Below are 21,268 nucleotides of genomic sequence, written 5' to 3'. Positions count from 1 at the left end.
TCTAGAGCTTTCAGGTGGGCTGTTAAGTCTCCAATGTGAGCATTCTCTGTTTTCTTTAAGTGGGCACTTAGTGCTATGAACTTTCCTCTTAGGACTGCTTTCATAGTGTCCCATAAGTTTGAGTATGTTGTTTCTTTATTTTCATTGAATTCCAGGAAGACTTTAATTTCTTTCTTTATTTCTTCCTTAATCCAGGTATGGTTCAGTAGTTGACTGTTCAGTTTCCATGAATTTGTAGGCTTTCTGGGGGTAGCATTGTTGTTGAATTCTAACTTTAATCCATGGTGATCTGATAAGACACAGGTGGTTACTAATATATTTTTGTAACTGTGGATGTTTGCTTTGTTACCAACTATGTGATCGATTTTTGAGAAAGTTCTATGAGCTGCAGAGAAGAAGGTATATTCTTTCCTATTTGGGTGGAATGTTCTATAGATGTCTGTTAAATCCATTTGATTCATTACCTCCATTAATTCTCTTATTTCTCTGTTAGGTTTCTGTCTGATTGACCTGTCCATTGGTGAGAGAGGATTGTTGAAGTCTCCTACTATTAGTGTGTGTGGTTTGATGGCTGCCTTGGGTTTTAGCAATGTTTCTTTTATGTACGTGGGTGCTTTTATATTAGGGGCATAGATGTTCAGGATTGAGACTTCATCCTGATGAACTGTTCCTGTTATGAGTATAAAATGCCCCTCTCCATCTCTTCTGATTGATTTAAGTTTGAAGTCAACTTTGTTAGAGATTAGTATGGCCACACCTGCTTGTTTCTTAGGTCCATTTGCTTGATAAGCCTTTTCCCAGCCCTTTACTCTGAGTAGGTGCCTGTCTTTGTGATTGAGGTGTGTTTCTTGTAAACAGCAGAATGTTGGATCCTGTTTTTTTATCCAATCTCTTAGCCTGTGCCTTTTTAAAGGTGAGTTGAGTCCATTGACATTAAGTGATATTAATGACCAGTGGTTCTTAACTCCGGTCATTTTTTTTAGTCGTAGAGTTTGTGTGTTTCCCTTCTTTGATTTGTGTTGGTGAAGGGTCTCTAGATGTCTGAGTTATTGTGGTCATTGTTGGACTCCTTGGTTAGTGATTTTCCTTCAATTACTTTCTGTAAGGCTGGATTTGTGGCTGCATATTGTTTAAATTTGTTTTTATCCTGGAAAATTTTATTTTCTCCATTTATAGTGAACGAAAGCTTGGCTGGGTATAGTAATCTGGGCTTGCATCCATGGTCTCTCAGTTTCTGCAGTACATCTATCCAGGACCTTCTGGCTTTCATGGTTTCCATGGAGAAGTCAGGTGTAAGTCTGATAGGTTTACCTTTATAAGTAATTTGGCCTTTTTCCTTTGCAGCTCTTAATATTCTTTCCTTATTCTGTATGCTTTGTGTTTTGATAATTATATGGCGAGGGGATGTTTTTTATTGATCCAGCCTATTCGGTGTTCTGTATGCTTCTTGAACCTTCATAGGTGATGTGGGAGTGTCATATATCAATCTGTTGATTTCATTGGCTAAGCAATAAAGAAACTGCTAGGCCCATTGGATAGGCCCACCCTTAGGTGGGTGGAGTAAACAGAACAGAATGCCAGGAGGGAGAGGAAGTGAGCTCAGACTCCACAGCTCTCCTCTCGGGAGCAGAAGAGAGGCCATGCTCCGCTCTCCCAGGCAGGCGCACGCAATGAAGCAAGCTGCCAGGTCAGACATGCTGAATCTTTCCCGGTAAGACCGGTGCTCACAGATTATTAGAGATGGGTTGATTGGGATATCAGAATTAGCCAGTAAGGGCCAGAGCTAAGGGCCAAGCAGTGATGAAAAGAATACAGTGTCTGTGTAATTATTTCGGGGCATAAGCTAGCCGGGCAGAGCCGGCGGCTGGGGTTTTGGGGACGTAGCCCCGCTGCCGCTCCATATTACTACAGATGGCGCCCCACGTGATGGACTAAACCCACTTAAAAAACCTGAGAAGGCTTAAAAATAATGGAGAGAGAGTTTAACACAGATTTTTGCTGTTTGTTGGTGGCGTGCTGTAGAGAGATTTCCTGATTCGGCAACAGCAGCAGAAAAAACGCTGTGTCATTTCAAAGCGTGGCTTCCTGGGGCTGTGCCGCCAGTGCAAACTCTGGCTTTATGTTTGTGTTCCCGCTTGGGATCGGAAGGAGAGTGCTCTGAGACCGTGACGATGACTCAGAGCTCCCCGCCTGCTCCTGGGCAGAAGGCAGAATCAGGCTTGGGCAGGCGGAAGAGCATGGCGGATTCCTGCCGCCATACAGAGACGTGTTTTCAGACTGTGCAGTGCTCTGTGTGTCAGATTTGGATGTTACTTGGATGAAAAGAATTTCTGTGCTTCACGCTCAGCCTCAGAATTAAAGTGCTGAGTGCCGCTCCTACCTGGTGATGGAGCTAGCACAAAATTTTACGTCCTCCATTTTGAAATTTTCCTGACTCAGCAGCAGGAACAAACCTGTGTTGTTTTAAAAATGCCGGCTTTCTGGGCCATCCTGCCAGGGCAAACTCTGACTGTTTGAGGCAGGAGGGCCAGCTACCGAGAGAGGACTTGAGTGTTGTCTGTTGTAGCTCTCTGGCTGGCAGGGACTTGAAACGCCAGTTGTGGCTATAAACATGGCTACAGCCAGTACCTCAGCCATGAGGCTGAAAAGCTAAGGATCCAGCCGTCAAAGCCACGGCTTTAGTCCTACTGATATTGCTTGGTAAATTAAAGACTCATGTGGTCAGAAAAAGAGAGATATACAGTAAAGAGAGATTCAAAGACAGAGAAAATTTCTGAATGGTTTAAAGTGTGTTAAAAATATATGTAGACTAAAAGTTAAAATTCTTAAAGTAAACCTCTGTGACTTCAAGGTGTGGTAGCACACGCCTTTAATCCCAGTGCCTAGAAGGCAGAGACAAACAGATCTCTGTGAGTTCAAGGTGTAGTAGCAAACACCTTTAATCCCAATGCCTGGAAGGCAGAGACAGGCGGATCTCTGAGAGTTCAAAGACAGCCTGGTCTACAGGGTTATTCCAGGTCAAAGATATACGCTCAAAAAGTTAACCTAGGAATGTCACAGCTTAGATTCTTAAGTGCCTAGTGATTTAAAGGTACAAATCAAAAGTGCTCCTGGATAGTAAAAAATTGCAGATTCACAATAGGACAGATTCAGACCACTAAATGAGTCACACTGTTGGATAAATGTACGTTGGCTTGGGAGAGAAAAAAAAAGAATATAAAAAATAAAGTTAATGGTTTAAAAAAAAAGTAAAAGTAAAGTCTTTAAAGAGACAGAGTACAGATAGTTATAGATATAAATAAAAATAAGCCGCGTAAAGATGGAAAATTCACAGAGAGTCTGGATTATGTACATTGTGTTTTCTTTAAAATTTTTGACTGTAAAGGAGCTAAGTACAGAGAGACATTTCATTATATGGGCTGCCAAGTGGAACCAGAATGGATATAAGGGTATTACGATTTCGAAATTTGGATCTAAGGACATGATGCTTTGGAAAGGAGTTTCTTATTTTGTTTTCACAGAGGATGAGACCCTGTTCATTTCTTCTATTCCAATTTGGTATGATGGACCACGTCCTCCTGAAGGTTTGCTGTGAACATCTTCAGAAAATTGCTTTGCTCAACTGCCAACTGAGATGAAACTAGCACACAGGTTATACCATGAAAGACCTAATTAACGACGCCCCCATTCAGCAGGAAGCAGTTTGGAGAGAAAAAACTGCGCCCATGTTCCCAAATATTGTTTATAAATGTTCTTTTACATTTAAAGGGGGAAATGATATAGGTATGAATAATTTGCATTAGTATGGATTTTAAGGTCAATTTTGTCATATGTATATGCATATTTCTGCTATTGATTAAGATATTGTGATTGTGTAGTTCATTTTTAAAATGTATGGCATTTAAAATATTTTAATAACTTAGGACTTTTCATGACAATGAGACACTCTGCTCCTGGCAGCACCAATGTACTTCAAGAGGAAGATGGGTATCGAAGAGGCACCTTATGGAGTTTGATAGCCATTTGGGCAAGAAACTGCTCTTGCCTGGACTATTGCATAAACTGGACACAGAGAACCCACAGAGAGAGGATTGCTGAACTTGCCTAAGGTGAGATGATCTTTCAGGGTTCCTGATTCATGAAAGAGTCTGCGAGACATTCTTCAGGACAAGCAGATAGTGACTGACTTTGAATTTTCCTGCTTTATGGAAATGTCTGCTGGATACCATGGGCCTGAAGGCTGAAGATGGATGCCCCAACGGTACAGAGGAACTTTGGGTGACTGTCCAGACAGCGAGATGTCTCTGTCATTTCTAGAGTTTTAAAAGTTGCTTTTTTCTTGTTTGCTTATGTAGTATTGTATCTTTCTGAAATCTTTGATGGAGTTAAGAATAGTTAGTTATAGTTTTCCTTAGTTATGATAAAGATTATTGTAACTTTTACTTGATAACTGTTTTGTTATATGTAATTTTGCTATGTTAAGGTTAAAGCCTTCCTTTTTTTGTTTAAACAGAAAAAGGGGAAGTGATGTGGGAGTGTCATATATCAATCTGTTGATTTCATTGGCTAAGCAATAAAGAAACTGCTAGGCCCATTGGATAGGCCCACCCTTAGGTGGGTGGAGTAAACAGAACAGAATGCCAGGAGGGAGAGGAAGTGAGCTCAGACTCCACAGCTCTCCTCTCGGGAGCAGAAGAGAGGCCATGCTCCGCTCTCCCAGGCAGGCGCACGCAATGAAGCAAGCTGCCAGGTCAGACATGCTGAATCTTTCCCGGTAAGACCGGTGCTCACAGATTATTAGAGATGGGTTGATTGGGATATCAGAATTAGCCAGTAAGGGCCAGAGCTAAGGGCCAAGCAGTGATGAAAAGAATACAGTGTCTGTGTAATTATTTCGGGGCATAAGCTAGCCGGGCAGAGCCGGCGGCTGGGGTTTTGGGGACGTAGCCCTGCCGCCGCTCCATATTACTACACATAGGTATATCTTTCTTTAGGTTGGGAAAGTTTTCTTCTATAATTTTATTAAATATATTTTCTGGACCATTGAGCTGCACTTCTCCTTCTTCTACTCCTATTATTCTTAGGTTTGGTCTTTTTATTGTGTCCCATATTTCCTGAATGTTTTGTGATGAAAGTTTGTTGGACTTGCTGTTTTCTTTGATCAGTGTGTTTATTTTCTCTATGGTATCTTCAGAATCTGAGATTCTTTCTTCTATCTCTTGTATTCTGTTGGTTATGCTTTTTCTGTAGACTCTGTTTGTTTACTTAAATTTTCCATGTCCAGCCGGCCCTCTGTTTGTGTTTTCTTCTTTGCCTCCATTTCAGTTTTCAAGTCTTGAACTGTTTCCATTATCTGTTTGATTGTTTTTCCTTGGTTTTCTAGGGTATCATTCACTGATTTATTCAATTCTTCAAACTTTCTGTTATATTTCTCATCTATTTCTATAAGCGCTTTTTTTACATGCTGTTTAAGGGCGTCAATCACTTTCATGAAGTCAATCTTTTCTACTTATTCTTGATTAAGGTGTTCACGTCCTCCCGTTGTGAGGTCACTGGTTTCTGGTGGCTTCATGTTGCTTTTCAGCTTGTTGGGCGAATTCTTGCCTTGGCGTCTGCCCATGTCTTCTTCCAAATGCTCCCTTATGGATCTTCTTTTACTGGATCAGGTCTCCTTGCCTACCCACCGCTGGCTCTCCCCAGTGTTGGCTCTCCCCAACGCTGGCTCTCCTGGCGCCCCAATGCTGTCTCTCCTGGCGCCGAGAGATCAGGCCTCCGTGCTGATGGGGCAGCTCGCAAACAAAGCGCCTACCCTGCTTGGTGCAGGCAGGCCATAGAAGCAAAGGAAGTCCCACCCGCTTGGGTGCCCCGAGGATTCGGACCCAGTACCCAGACAGGCTGGGCTGGGTGATGTTATGTGCCGAAAGAGGGCGGTGGGGCCAAAGTGGGGAGGGTTCTGGTTGGAAGCTGGGTGGGCTAGGAAGAAAGAGGTGGTATGCCGGGAGCAGAGGCCCTGCAGAGAGCCCAAGAAGGATAGGGGGCCAAGGAACCTCTGAGCTCCCTGTCCCAGGCTGGCGCCGGGCGGGGCCAGAAGCTCACCCCAACGCTGTCTCTCCTGGCGCCGAGAGCTCAGGCCTCCGTGCTGATGGAGCAGCTCGCAAACAAAGCGCCTACCCTGCTTGGTGCAGGCAGGCCATAGAAGCAAAGGAAGAAAAATTTTTTACCTGCAATGATCAGTTCCTGCCAGTGGTGGTCTCTGTGTTTTTGGAGCCTGTCCTAGAACTAGCTCTTGTAGACCAGGCTGGCCTCGAACTCACAGAGATCCGCCTGTCTCTGCCTCCCAGAGTGCTGGGATTAAAGGCGTGCACTACCACCGCCTGGCCGGCCTTGAACTCACAGAGATCCGCCTGCCTCTGCTTCCCAAGTGCAGGCAGAATGGGCCTGTGTGGCCGAGTGTGTCTTGGACTTGGCACTGGGGCCCGAGTCACGAACTAAAAAACAGCATCTAGGGGCATGCTGTGTTAGCTCGCGGGCAACGCGCTTGAGTCGGGGGCAAAATAGCCCAACGTTGGACGCCAAAGTGTAAAGGCATAAACGAATGCAGACAGATTGTAAATATATATATATTTTATATTGTATATATATATTTACAATCTGTATGCATATACACATACATACATATATATATATGTATGTGTATACATATATATATATATACACAGCTTTAATGGAGAAATAGACTTACAGAACCATCATTCCCGCAGAGACCAGGAAAGCAGAAGCAGCGGCTGGGAGCATGCTCGCCAAATTTATAGGCAAACATTAGCCCGAGGCGAACATGCCCCCTTGCGGGACTTATCTGTTGCGGGAGGTCCTCCCACTCCTCCAGCCTATCGCCGCTGAGATACCAGCCCCTTGGGGCGTGGTCTCTCTCCCTTTAAAAAAGCGGCCACTTCCCTCTCCTCTCTCTCTTCACTTCCTGCTCCGCCGGTGACTAGACTCCTGGTTGCGTTGCGTAGAGGGCCGTTGCCTGGGACAGTGATCTGTAAGTTTTTTCCCCTTTAAATAAATATCACCCTATTAATCGTAATCCCAAATTGGTGTGGCATTGTTTGTGACTTACGCCTTCATTTTGGCACCCAACGTTTGGTTTTAGAACCTCTCCCGGCTCGCAGCCGCGAGTTCGGCTTGGCGGCCGGAAGTTCGGCTTGGTGGCCGCAAGTTCGGCTTGGCGGCCGCAAGTTCGGCTTGGCGGGAGCCCTTGCTTCCTCAGCCGCTGCCTGTGCCTTGCAGCGGAGGCCTTGGCCTCCCGCGGTTTGCTCTTTTCTGAGTTGTTTTTAAATCTCCCTTGCAAGCACAGCTCTTAAAGTGGCGCGAACCAGAGCACGTGGTTGCTGAAAGCTGCAACCCCTCAGGGTGACTCTGTCACGTGGAGGCATAAGCAGCTTCCAGATTGCTCTTCTCTACCCCTGGATTCTGGGTTTCTAGTTCCATCTCTGGAATTGATTTAATTACATTTACTTTGTTGAGAAACTTGCGTTTTCCAGTTTTTAACATCTACTAAGGCACTGAAACAGGACCATGTTTTCATCGCGATTCTGCAACAGCGCCACCTGCTGGACAATAGGTAATATGGCAATTTTCGTTTCTAACGCAAATTTTACTGCTTTGTTTTCACTAATACAATGGATTAGTAATTTTGTATTTACTAATACAATGAATTACATCATACAAGGTCTATATGATTATGGGAATACCTTAATTTGCTTATTACTAGGCTTCAGTTTTCTTTTTCATATTCTATCATTAAGGAAGAATATGGCACTCCTAAGAATGATAGAATCTTTACAAACTAATAATGAACAACTAATTGACAGGATTAAAATTATTGAAAATCAGAGGTTATCTGAACAAGTGGATTCTATGACAGACAAAATTGATTCCATATCCAAGGGTATTAGAAAGTTACCTGAAAGGGTTCAGGCTATTGAATTTGACCTTCAGAGTTTATCACAAAGTTTTGATAAGGTAACAGACAGAATGTATCTCCAAGATGGGAATCTACATGATATACAAGAAAAGTCTAAGGAGGACATGTTATCTTTGAAGGAAAAAATTAAAGCTTTGGAATCACAAGTGCAGAATGGGGACCAAAAAATTGATACCTCAGTGAAATCACTGGAAATATATACAGGTCAAGAGATTCAGGATTTAAGAGAGACAGTGATAAAAAGGTTTGAAAAGTTTGGAGAAATTATTGCAGCTGGTGAACAGAGTAAGGAGGCACAAGGACAGGATACAATGCCTCCACCAGCTCTTAGAACTGGCTTACCCAGGGTTCTAGCGACATACCCTATACTTAATTCTGACAAAGCGTCAACTTCTAAAGGCTCAAAGGGAGTCAGAGAAGTGAGATGGACACCAATAGCAATGAATGATCTGAAAGAAATTAAGCAAGCTGTTGTTAATTTTGGCTTACACAATGCATATGTAAAGGAAATGATAAGGTCTTGGGCTTCTAATGCTAGAGCTACCCCCCATGATTTCCATCAGTTAGTGTCTGCAGTTTTAGATAAGGGACCTTCCTTGATGTTTGGAATTTATTTCAGAGAAGAATCCAAACATATGGAACAGCAAGGAAGAGCAAAAGGTATTGAGGTTTCCCAAGATCAAATTCTTGGTGCAGGAGAATATGCTGATCCACAGGTCCAAGCTCTTTATGACGATGAAGTACTGTGTCTATGTCACCAAGCAGCTTTAAATGCTTTGAATAGGATACAAGATCCAGCAAAAAGGGTTGAATCATATACCAGAATTAGGCAGGGACAGAGAGAACCCTTTATTGACTTTTTGCAAAGATTGATTAAGGCTCTGGACATAGGGGTAACAGACCCAGAATCTAGACGAATACTTCTTGAATCTCTAGCTTTTGAGAATGCAAACATAGAATGCAAAAAGATAATTGGGCCTTTAAAGTCTAGATCAGCACCTATGGATGAATGGATTCAGCATACGATGAATGTTGAGACGTTTAGCTATAATGATGAATCTTGGGTAGGAGAAGTGATTTCCAAAGCAATGAGGAGACATCATACTGCCAGGTGTTTTAATTGTGGTAAATTAGGACATTTACAAAGGGATTGCAGGCAAAGAATTTCTAGGAATAATATCTCTTCTGGGAATGACAAAAATAGGAGACCTCGGCCTTCAGGTATATGTAGGAGATGCGGTAAAGGCAGGCATTGGTCCAACGAATGTAGGTCAACAACAGATAGACGGGGCAATCCGATATCATCGGGAAACTCCTTGGGGGGCCTCTCGCAGGCCCCCAAGCCAACAAGTGGCCCAGTCATTCCCAGTCACAGTGGAGAACGTGCCTCACCAAGAAAATTAAAAGCTCCAATTTCTGCTGTAAAAAGTAATACTGGTCTAAATGATGAATTACGTGTGGAGGATGAGTCAAAAAACCCAGTAGGACAGAGTAAACGTATATTTTGGCAGACTTCTATTAATGATCAAAGACCAAAGCTAAGAGTCTGTATAAATGGCACTTTTATTGAAGGCTTATTAGACACAGGTGCGGATGTAAGTATCATTACCCCAGAATCTTGGCATCCGAATTGGCCTCTTCAAGAGGTAGATGTTCAGTTCCTAGGAATTGGAACCTTATCTCGTGTAAAACAAAGCACAAGATGGGTTGAATGCATAGGGCCCGAAGGGCAAATAGGAAGACTAAGGCCATATATAGCCAATATTGCCATAAATTTATGGGGCCGTGACCTGCTACAGCAATGGAATACCCAGATTAACATTCCTGTATTTCCAGGAATTCATAATTCTGGGAAGGATATGATGAGGTATTATGGGAAAAGGTCACCAGCCATTCAGGCTGTACAAGAACATACAGCAAATACCAAACCTTTAGAGGTACCAACAGCCCTACCTTTAAAATGGCTAACTGAGAAGCCAATATGGATCAAACAGTGGCCTCTAGCTGAAGATAAACTACAGGCATTGGAACAGCTGGTGCAAGAGCAACTAGATGCTCACCATATTGAAGAATCAACCAGCCCTTGGAATTCTCCTGTGTTTGTTGTAAAAAAGAAATCTGGTAAATGGAGAATGGTGACAGATCTAAGAGCTGTCAACAAAGTAATTCAACCTATGGGCCCACTACAGTCTGGAATTCCTTTGCCTTCTCTGTTACCAAAAGGATGGCCTCTTATAGTTATTGATTTGAAAGATTGTTTTTTCACTATACCGTTACAAGAAAAGGATAGAGAAAAATTTGCCTTCACAGTGCCTACTTATAATAATTCTCAGCCTAATAAGAGATATCAGTGGACTGTCCTCCCACAGGGTATGCTCAATAGTCCTACACTGTGCCAATATTTTGTAAGTAAGCCATTGGAAATAATTCGTAAACAATTCCCCAAGTCCATCATTTATCATTACATGGATGACATCTTGTTATCTGATTCAAATAAAGATACTTTAGAAAGGATGTTTGAAGAAGTAAAGAAAGTCTTGCCTAGGTGGGGATTACAAATTGCCCCTGAAAAGATTCAAAGAGGAAATTCTATTAATTACCTAGGTTACAGAATAGGGTTAGAGAAAATTAAAACGCAAAAGGCACAAATTAGGAGAGACCGCTTAAAGACTCTTAATGACTTCCAAAGATTGTTAGGAGACATTTCCAGTCTACGACCAGCTGTTGGGATAACACCTGATCTAATAGTTCATTTAAACAAAACCTTAGATGGTGATAAAGATTTGAATAGTCCAAGAGAACTGACAGCTGAAGCAGAAAAGGAACTGACAATGATTGAGGAAAAATTACAGGAGGCACATGTGGATAGGGTGAACCCAAATCTTAGCTGCATCCTAGTCATATTGCCTTCCAGAATTTCTCCTACAGGGATTCTAATGCAGAGGGAAGATATTATTTTAGAGTGGATATTTATACCTAATAAACCAAGTAAAAAATTAAAAACTTATGTGGAAAAAGTCTCTGAATTAATTATAAAAGGTAAGCTGAGACTTCGTCAACTAGCAGGTATAGACCCAGCAGAAATTATAGTGCCTTTTACTACTGAAGAAATAAAAAAGTTATGGGAAGACAATGAACCGTGGCAAAGAGCTTGTGCTAATTTTTTGGGAGAAATTAATAGCAACTATCCCAAAAGTGGTAGACTTAACCTCATAAAAAGAACTTCTTGGATTCTTCCTAGAATTGTACGTGATGCTCCAATAACTGGAGCCCGTACTTTCTATACTGATGCAAATAAATCAGGGAAAGCAGGTTACAAGTCAGATGAATTGAGTAAGGTGGAACAAAGCCCTTATAATTCTGTCCAGAAGGCAGAATTATATGCCATTCTTATGGTGCTAAGGGATTTTAAAGAACCTCTTAATATAGTTACAGATTCACAATATGCAGAAAGAGTTATCTTGCATATTGAGACAGCTGAATTTATACCAGATGACACAGAGTTGACTTCATTGTTTATCCAGGTACAAGACATAATCAGGAACAGGCTTTGTCCGATGTACATAACACACATCCGGTCCTATACAGGTCTGCCTGGTCCTCTAGCCCAAGGCAATGCTGAGATTGATCAATTATTGATTGGAAGTGTGTTGCAGGCCTCAGAATTTCATAAGAAGCACCATGTCAATAGTAAAGGCCTAAAGAAAGAATTTTCCATTACTTGGCAACAAGCTAAGGACATTATAAAGAGATGTCCTACTTGTTCTTTCTATAATCAAACACCGTTGCCTGCAGGGAGTAACCCAAAGGGCACTAAGAGAAATGAAATCTGGCAGATGGATGTGTTCCACTTTATGGAATTTGGTAAATTAAAATATGTACACCACACCATAGACACGTATTCAGGTTTTCAATGGGCTACTGCCCTGAGCTCAGAAAAGGCTGATTCAGTAATCACACATTTATTGGAAGTTATGGCCATCATGGGTATACCTGCACAAATAAAGACAGATAATGGTCCAGCATATGTATCTAAGAAAATGAAATGCTTTTTTGATTATTATAATATAAAACACATTACAGGTATACCAAACAATCCTACAGGTCAGGCAGTTATAGAAAGATCAAATCGTACTATAAAGGATATGCTGAACAAACAGAAAGGGACTGAAAATACCCCCAGAAATAGATTACATAATGCTTTATTAACCTTGAATTTTCTCAACGCTAATGAGAAAGGAACGACAGCAGCAGAAAGACATTGGATAATGGAAAAGTCTGCTGAACTAAATCAACCAATTTATTTCAAAGATGTGCTGACCTCTCAGTGGAAGCCAGGAGATGTGCTACGTTGGGGAAGGGGTTTTGCTCTTGTTTCCACAGGAGAAGAAAAATTGTGGATACCATCAAAATTAATAAAGTTTCGATTTGAAGAGGAGAAACCTCTTGGAAAGGAGAAATGACAACTCATCCACAATGATGATATTCATACAGGTGGTAAGAAAAACATATAGAATGGGGGCAGGGTTCTGTTCTTATCTCCACAGGAAAACACTCATCTTTGAAAAATTCAAGGGACCCTGGATATTTGGATACTGACAGATGGAAAAATACCTGCCCAATAGGAAATATCAAGAAAACTGAAAGGGTTGTGTAAGTAATATTAAACCATATTTCTAAATTTATAAAGCTGGTTTTGAAGTTGGACTCTGGCTCAGTCCTTCTCCAATTCCAAGCCTGTTAGTAAGAGAAAAACCCAGAGTTTCTGGAGTTTCTGTCTCATGTCAAGAGCCATGATATGGGACAGAAAGAAATATGAGTTTAGAAAACATCTTTGCTTTTCTTCATATCTATCATACTTTTCATTGAATATATCTATCATGTCTTTCATTGAATATATATATATATATATATGTCTATATGATTAATGCTTAAGTTTTTCATAATGAACAATGAGTTTTTCCTGAAGTGACATTTGAAGTTTCCAGGAAGAAGATGGGGCCCCATAACAACAACTCCACCTGGTTGATATGACGTCATGATACTGATAGCGCTCCAACAAGACCTGCTTTGGGTACCAGCTGCACAAGACAGTTCCAACTTGGTTAGCTGAAATGGTGCACATCTTGTACAACATTCTGGCCAGACCTCCACAAAATACTCAGAGACTATTTGCAAGTTTAAAAGACATTGATCTTGAAATTTAACCATCATTTTACTTTCACAGGATCCCCCAGAAAGAACGTCGCCCCTATGACAGCTGGAAGTAATTTTAGAGGACGACGTCCCCTCTCCCAGTAAAGTTTGCCCTTGGGTTTAGGGACATCATTTAGGGGTTGATTATAATTAGTATACGATTGAGGGTTGGGGGAGGAATTTTATAAGCTCAGGGATCATTTTGAAAAAAAAAAAGAGGGATGATGGGATAATAGATTTGTAATTGTGAGTTACTGTTGTTAGACAAATATATTGATATAGATTCTTGTATATTGATACAAAGTTAAATTGTATTGACTATTGTATGCATTCATGTTTCTACCTCTGTTTAAAACATTTTTTATGTATTGACATATATTGTATTGATATATATATATTGTATATATTTACCATATTGCAGTGTACATTTCTACCTCTGATTAAGATACTTATATAATGTTTGTATTGATATATATTTACCTACTGCAATGCATATTTGTACATTGTTTATATTTGGAGGTCATTGTCCTCATTTGTTTCACAGTCATTTATTGTCTTAGTCTTTAAGTTAGATAGATATTGAGAATTATATAGACTAATAGTCATCTAAGTTTGTCATTTATAATCAGACTAATCAGGTTCTTTAGATATATAGAGACTATACTCAGTATAGATAGATAATCTTCAACTTCTTCAAAGAGCTGTAGAAAATGGCCTTTAATCTAACTCAGAGTTTTGTGGTAGTGAGACACAATTGCTCCTGGCAACACCACTCTATTCCCGAGAGAATGTTGAGCACCAAAGACACTCCACCTGGAGCATTTCTTTTTGGCAGAACTGGCCTTGGGGCAAAGAAATGCCCATACCTCAACCACTGACAAAGATACAGAGCATGTATCAATGGATAAAACAGGGCTGTCTTATCCTGCCAAGACAGGGTAAGATAGTTTTGAAAAGTTGCTTGCCTTTGAAAATGGTGTGTCAGTTATGTTAGGCCTTAGCCAAAGTTGGTTGCATCAACGCTGCTAATGTGACTTTGGGTGATTGCCTAGGTAGCTAGTTGTCTCTGTGATTTGTTGCATGTTTTGGAAGTTGTTTTACTGAACTTCCTAATTACCCAGGTAACATTATTTCCCTTCTCAGATCTTTGATGGGGTTGAAGACTATATAAATGTAGTTACTTTCTCTCATGACTTGGCCAAGTTATTTATTATACAAGACCTAAGCTAGTTAGAATAGGATATTTGTACTTATTGTATATAATTTCATAGTAGGTTTAGAACTCTCTTATTTAAACAGAAGGGGGAGGTGTTGCGGGAGGTCCTCCCACTCCTCCAGCCTATCGCCGCTGAGATACCAGCCCCTTGGGGCGTGGTCTCTCTCCCTTTAAAAAAGCGGCCACTTCCCTCTCCTCTCTCTCTTCACTTCCTGCTCCGCCGGTGACTAGACTCCTGGTTGCGTTGCGTAGAGGGCCATTGCCTGGGACAGTGATCTGTAAGTTTTTCCCCTTTAAATAAATATCACCCTATTAATCGTAATCCCAAATTGGTGTGGCATTGTTTGTGACTTACGCCTTCACTTATCCCTACAAAGGTTAAGCTCAAAGGGCCCACAGTTAAGGTCTAAAGCTTGTTTTGTTGCTCTTGTGTTTTTTTTCTTATTTGAAATGTTTGTATTAGAAAGAATATGGGGGGGGTGAATTGGCGTCAAACACAGAGGCTGCCCTCCCCAGGCTCTCAGCTCTGGGAGGGCACACTCAAGCAGGAGCTGCTAGCTCTACCCGGGCCTGAATCACTGAGGGTGGCAACACAGCCAAACAGGCATGGGAGTCTAACCCTGGCCAGCAGTGTAACTCCAACCAAGCCCCCACCCCATACTCTGTAGCTGGGGTTGACCAAAAGCAGCCAGATGCAGCAACCAGGAGTCTGCCCACCATAGGCACCAGGCAGTCAGGCTCTATAAGGATCTCCTTGTGATGAGGACCCATGGCCCAGCTCTGCATGACATGGCATGAGACAGGAAGACCCACACACAGGCCTGGAGATGCCCACCCTGGGCTCTGAAGAGAAGACACGGGCCCACCTTACACCTTGCAACACCAGCCAGAGGTTGTTATTAGAATGAGCAGATGTGTGGTATGATGCCTTATGACAGAGGCGGGGGGGGCAGGCTCAGGTCCTGTGGACAGAGACTAGAGAGGAAGGGAGTGCTGGGCTGAGGTGGTGAGGGCTCACACCTTCACCCTTGGCAACCATGGGAGAGCAAGCTCTGCACTTTGGGCAGTACAGCGGAGATTGCCATGATGATGAGAGCACAGTGAGCCAATCCGGAGGATGAGAGTAGGAGACCTAGTCCCGCCCCTAATTTGCCACATGGCAGCATGGGCTGGGAAGAGATGCCCCCACCCACCCATTAATGCCTGGGGGCAGGTGAGAAACCAAGTCCTGTGGTCATAAGAGCAAGACAGCTGTCCCTGACCCCCACCAGCTGCAGCACTCAGGAGAGCAGGCCCAGGACCTCTCCAGGGCAGCACAATAGAGGCCTACCCTGTTAGTGCAGGTGTGGGTGAGCCAGCTCCGAAGATGTGACCAAGGGACAGCTGTCCTCATTTTTCATCCGTTTTGTGGCAGTATGGGCAAGGGGAAGATGCCCCCACACACACTGCCCATCAATTCCAGAGGCAGGTGAGAGAGCAGGCCCTGCACCTTCCCCAGGCAACACAATAGAGCCAACCCTGTTGGTAGAGGTTGCTGTGGAATAATAACAATCATTTTGTACACTGTAAAGATTTGTCACTTGAATTGGTTGAATAAAAAAATGACAGGCCGGGCGGCGGGAAGTTCGTACTACGCTGTGGATGACTGATTGGCAACTCTGGAGAAAATGCCACGTGCAAAAGCAGCTCAGGCTGGAAGACAGGGTCCTGCAAAGAGGCGCCTTGCAGAGCAGTTTGCTGCTGGGGAGATCATAACCGACATGTCTAAAAAAGAATGGAAACTAGGACTGCCCATTGGCCAGGGTGGCTTTGGCTGCATATATCTTGCGGACACAAATTCTTCCAAACCGGTTGGCAGTGACGCACCCTGTGTTGTGAAAGTGGAACCCAGTGACAATGGACCTCTTTTCACTGAATTGAAGTTTTACCAGCGGGCTGCTAAACCAGAGCAAATTCAGAAATGGATTCGTACACATAAATTGAAGTACCTTGGTGTTCCTAAGTATTGGGGATCTGGTCTACATGATAAAAATGGAAAGAGTTACAGGTTTATGATAATGGACCGCTTTGGGAGTGACCTTCAGAAAATATATGAAGCAAATGCCAAAAGGTTTTCTCGGAAAACTGTTTTGCAGCTAAGCTTAAGAATTCTGGATATCCTGGAATACATCCACGAGCATGAGTATGTGCACGGGGACATCAAAGCCTCCAACCTTCTTCTGAGCTACAAGAACCCTGACCAGGTGTACTTGGTAGACTATGGACTTGCTTATCGGTACTGCCCAGATGGAGTTCATAAAGAGTACAAAGAAGATCCCAAAAGATGCCATGATGGCACACTGGAGTTCACCAGCATCGATGCGCACAATGGCGTGGCCCCATCACGACGTGGCGATTTGGAAATACTTGGTTATTGCATGATCCAGTGGCTCAGTGGCTGTCTTCCTTGGGAGGATAACTTGAAAGATCCCAACTACGTTAGAGATTCTAAAATTAGATACAGGGACAATGTCACAGCTTTGATGGAGAAGTGCTTTCCTGAGAAGAACAAGCCAGGTGAAATTGCTAAGTACATGGAAACTGTGAAATTACTGGACTACACTGAAAAACCTCTTTATCAAAATTTACGTGACATTCTTTCACAAGGACTAAAAGCTATAGGAAGTAAAGATGACGGTAAACTGGATTTTAGTGCTGTGGAGAATGGAAGTATGAAGACAAAGCCAGCTTCAAAGCGGAAGAAAGAAGTAGAAGAAAGCACGGCGTGTAGTGTGGAAGACATGGAGTGCTCGAATACACAGGTGGAAGAGGCCATACAGACTCGTTCAAGAACCAGAAAGAAAGCCCAGAAGTAAGCGAGCTGCCAGGAATCAACTTTTCTGCATACTCATTTGGCTTTTCTCCTTTTCTACTTTATGTGTTATTTTCATGTGAGTCTTGTGGGGTCATAGTAATAATTAAATGGCTATTTTTTTTAAAAACAAACTTTATTAAAATGAATATTTTGTGTACTTTAAAAAAAAATTGACAGGCCGGTAGCCAGACAGGAAGTATAGGTGGGGACAAACTAAGGATGATGGGAAGGAGAAGGGTGGATTCAGAGGTGTCGCCACCAGCAGAAGAAGAGGAAACAGGATGTGTAAGGACTGAGGTAACAAGCCATGAGCCACATACAAGAGGGTGGATAAGAAAAATGGGCTAATTTAAAGTGTAAGAGTCAGTTAGTAATAAGTCTGAGCTATCAGCTGAGTTTTTATAACTAATATTAAGACTCCATGTAGGTTATTTGGGAAATGATGTAGAAATAGGATTAAAAAAAGTAGGTTCAATAATTTACAGGTAAGCTTTATTTGTTTAAAGTATAAACAAAATATCACCACATTGGTGGGTAAAAAATTAAAACGCCTGCCAACGGAGGTGTGGGTGAGAGAGTCCCAAAGTTGTGAACAAGGGAGAGCTGTCCCCATTACTCATCTGTTATGAGATGGCATGGGCAGGAGAGGGTTGCCCTTCCCCACCACAACAATGCCTGGGGCAGGTGGAAGAGCCTTCTCTGACCCCCAACAGATGCAAGCAACACTTTGGAGAGCAGGTCCTGTACCTAATCAGGGGACCACAATAGAACCAACCCTGTTAGCAGAGGTGTGGATGAGCCAGCTTCAACGTTGTGAGCATGGCAGAGATGTCCCCACTTCTCATCTGTCTTGAGGTGGCATGGGCAGGGGAATGATGTTTTTTGCCTCTGCCCATCAACACCAGAGGCAGGTGGGAGAGATGACCCTATGGTCATAAGAGCGGGAGAACCGTCTCCGATCCCCACCGGCCGCAACACTCAAAGAGCAGGCCGTGGACCTTGCCAGGAGAGCACAATAGGTGTAGGTGAGCCAGCCCTGAAATTGTGACCATGGAGAGCTGTCCCCACTTTCCACTTGGCAGATCAACCCTCCAGATGCTCAGGCCCAGACCTAGGGTTATGACTTGGTCTGCCCCAACAGCCACCACATCTTTGATTTACCAGAGCATGTGAAGGAACCTGACCCACAGACCCAAAGCTGCAGGATCTCCACAATACAGGGTGCCAGTGGGATGTCCAGGAGGAGTCCTAGTGGGGGCCTAGCATCCAATGTGTAGTGGAGATCAGGGACCTTGAACCAGCAATGACTCTTTGCAACAAACACTTGCAAGTAGAGATGTATGGACAAAGGGGTATACAGCCTGACTTGTTGGGTCACGCTGCAGCTTCCACGATACGATTTTTAATTCCTTCCCTTTTTGTTATTTTTCTCATTTTATTTTCTTCATTTCTTTCTCTTGAATTTTGTTTTATTGGGGTACAGGAGTGGAGTGCAGTTGCGAAGGGATGGGGAATGAATGGGATCGAGATACACGATTGAAAGACACATAGAATAAGTAAATTTTGTTAAAAAGGAATAGAGGTGTTGTCTTAGTTAGGATTCTCTAGAGTAACAGAACTTATAGAATGAATTTCTCTCTCTCTCTTTTGCCTAGAGAAGTAGACTCAAATGCCAGTGAAGGAATGGACTCGCTAGTGAGGCAAGAGCAAACATGCAAAGAGAGAGGCTTCCTTCTTCCATGTTCTTGTAGAGGCCTCTAACAGAGAATGTGGCCCAGATTACAGGTGGATTTTCCCACAGAGGTTAAGAGCATTGCCTGCTCTTCCAAAGGTCCTGAGTTCAATTCCCAGCAACCACATGGTGGCTCACAACCATCTGTAATGAGATCTGGTGCCCTCTTCTGGCCTTCAGGCATACACAGACAGAATATTGTATACATAATAAATAAATAAAATATTTTTTTAAAAAAAGATCTGGATTAGAAGTGTATCTTCCCACTCCAAATTTAGCAGAAACCCCTCACAGGCGTGCCCTCCATTTTTTTTTGGTTTTACTTAATTCCAGGTGTAGTTAAGTTGACAACTAAGAATAGCCATCACAGGGGCTGATGAGGTATTTCAGTGTAGAGTCCAAAGGCCTGTGTTTAGTCCCCTGGACTCACATTGCATACAGCTGATTTTACAGCTTGTCCACCAACCTTCACATGAATGCCTACACATGTGTGCATACATGCACACACACCACAAATAAATACATGTAAACAAAACAAGAATATTGTCTCACCAGTCGAGAGTCTTCAGTCAGATTCTCACCTCAAAGAGAGTAAAAGAAACTTTATTCTGAGCTAACTATGAGTGACCATGTCTCACAAAAGCACACTGGGTTCCCTCAAATGACACATTCCAAAGTGCAGTCAACAATATGAACTTTTTATAGAAAAGCAGAAGAAACTATTCAATCAGTCGGGTGGACAGTGGTGGAACACACCTTTAATCCCAGCACTCATGAGGCAGAGGCAGGTGGATCTCTGAGTCCAAGGCCAGCCTGGTTCACAGATCAAGTTCCAGGGCAGCCAGGGATACACAGAGAAATGTCTCAGGACAAAAACATAAACCGAGGCATTTACCAACTATGTGGCAGAGACAGCCATAGAAACAGTCGCCTTAGTGGAGAAGACTGTGCTGTTACAGATTCAGTCTAATGATTTGACTTTCCCATTGGAAGCAAGTGGTCTACTAATAACACACCCCAAAGGCTTTGTGGGAGTCAAAAGCATGTTAGTTTAGCACAGAGATGGGCAGCATGAGGCTATGAGGGGGACTCTAGAGAGCTCCAAATGCCTTGGGCTGTGGATGTACAACATTCCAGTTCTCCACAGGCATCAACCTTTTAGAATCCTCCTCACTTTCATTGACCTTTTCTGGGAACTTCTATTCCCACTGGAGTGGAGAGCTCCTATCCTTTCCCATGTTCCCTGGTGTGTGCGCACATGTGCATTTGTGCATATCATGAGGGTGCAGAGCACATGTATGCCAAGGTTATGTAGGAGGCCGAGGACAACTTTGTGGAGTAGCTCCTCCTACCTATGTGTGGGTTCCAGATACTGAACTCCGGTATTTAGGCTTGCACAGCGAGGTCAGCCCTCTTTCTGATCCCATTTAGGGTCTTCTGAGAACCATGGGTGCCTTCAAACTTAGACTTTACTTTCTGCAGGTGTCGGCTTCCATCCTGGCTGAGTAGTGAGACTTTAATGATTTTGAAGTTCCCTTACTGCTGTAGCATAACTTTTTCCTCTGCACATAATATGAACATCCCATCACCCTAGTGGAACAGAGGTGACCCTGGCCAGCTGGTCATTGTAACTAGTTATGTGGTTAGTGCGCTTCATCTCTGGAGTGTGTTTCTGGCGAGGCTTATTCAGTTTTCCTTCCTAACTTTAAATATTGAAACCATAAAAAACATTCCCCTCAGGGCAGTCATTCTTGATCATCTCCTTATATGCACTATTCTGTACGAGGCTTTATCTTTTGGGCTACCAATCAACTCCCAAATTGTGACATGGAGGCTTAATATTAGTTATGAATGCTCAGCCTCGCTTAGGCTCATTTCGGGCTAGCTCTTTTAACTTAAATTAACCTGTTTCTCTTTATCTACCTTTTGCCTTTTTTTTTAAACTCTTCTTCCTTTCTTCCTTCTGTATATGTTATTTTCACTGCTTCTGATATCTGACTGGCTGGCGGCGGCCTACCTACCTGGCACCTGGAGTCTCTCTCTCTTTCTTCCTCGTTCTCTCTTCTCTTCCATTCCCTTCCCTTCCCCTCCCCTCCCCTCCCTTCCCTTCCCTTTTCTTCCCTTCCCTTCCCTTCCCTTCCCTTCTCTTGTTCCTCTCCCAAGCCTACATTTCTCCTCCTATGTATTCTCTCTACTCTCCAGCCCAGCCTATCCCTCTACCATCTAGCTATTGGCCATTCAGCTTTTTATTTTATTAGGCCAGTTGGGTGCCTTAGGCAGGCA

The 21,268-nt window shown here is 42.9% G+C and overlaps 1 protein-coding gene and 1 pseudogene across 5 annotated transcripts in view; both read left to right on the top strand.

Moving 5' to 3' along the window:
* Positions 1-21,268, top strand: part of Asb3 (ankyrin repeat and SOCS box containing 3) — a 391,624-nt gene that overhangs the window by 137,746 nt on the left and 232,610 nt on the right. The gene's annotated exons all lie outside the window — the stretch shown is intronic.
* LOC142832202 (serine/threonine-protein kinase VRK1 pseudogene) lies at positions 14,881-17,478 on the top strand (annotated as a pseudogene).

The sequence above is a fragment of the Microtus pennsylvanicus genome, chromosome 12 (genome assembly GCF_037038515.1).
Source record: "Microtus pennsylvanicus isolate mMicPen1 chromosome 12, mMicPen1.hap1, whole genome shotgun sequence".
Lineage (NCBI taxonomy): Eukaryota > Metazoa > Chordata > Mammalia > Rodentia > Cricetidae > Microtus > Microtus pennsylvanicus.
Note: the sequence above shows the minus strand (reverse complement) of the source record. Positions and strands in the feature narration are given on the sequence as shown.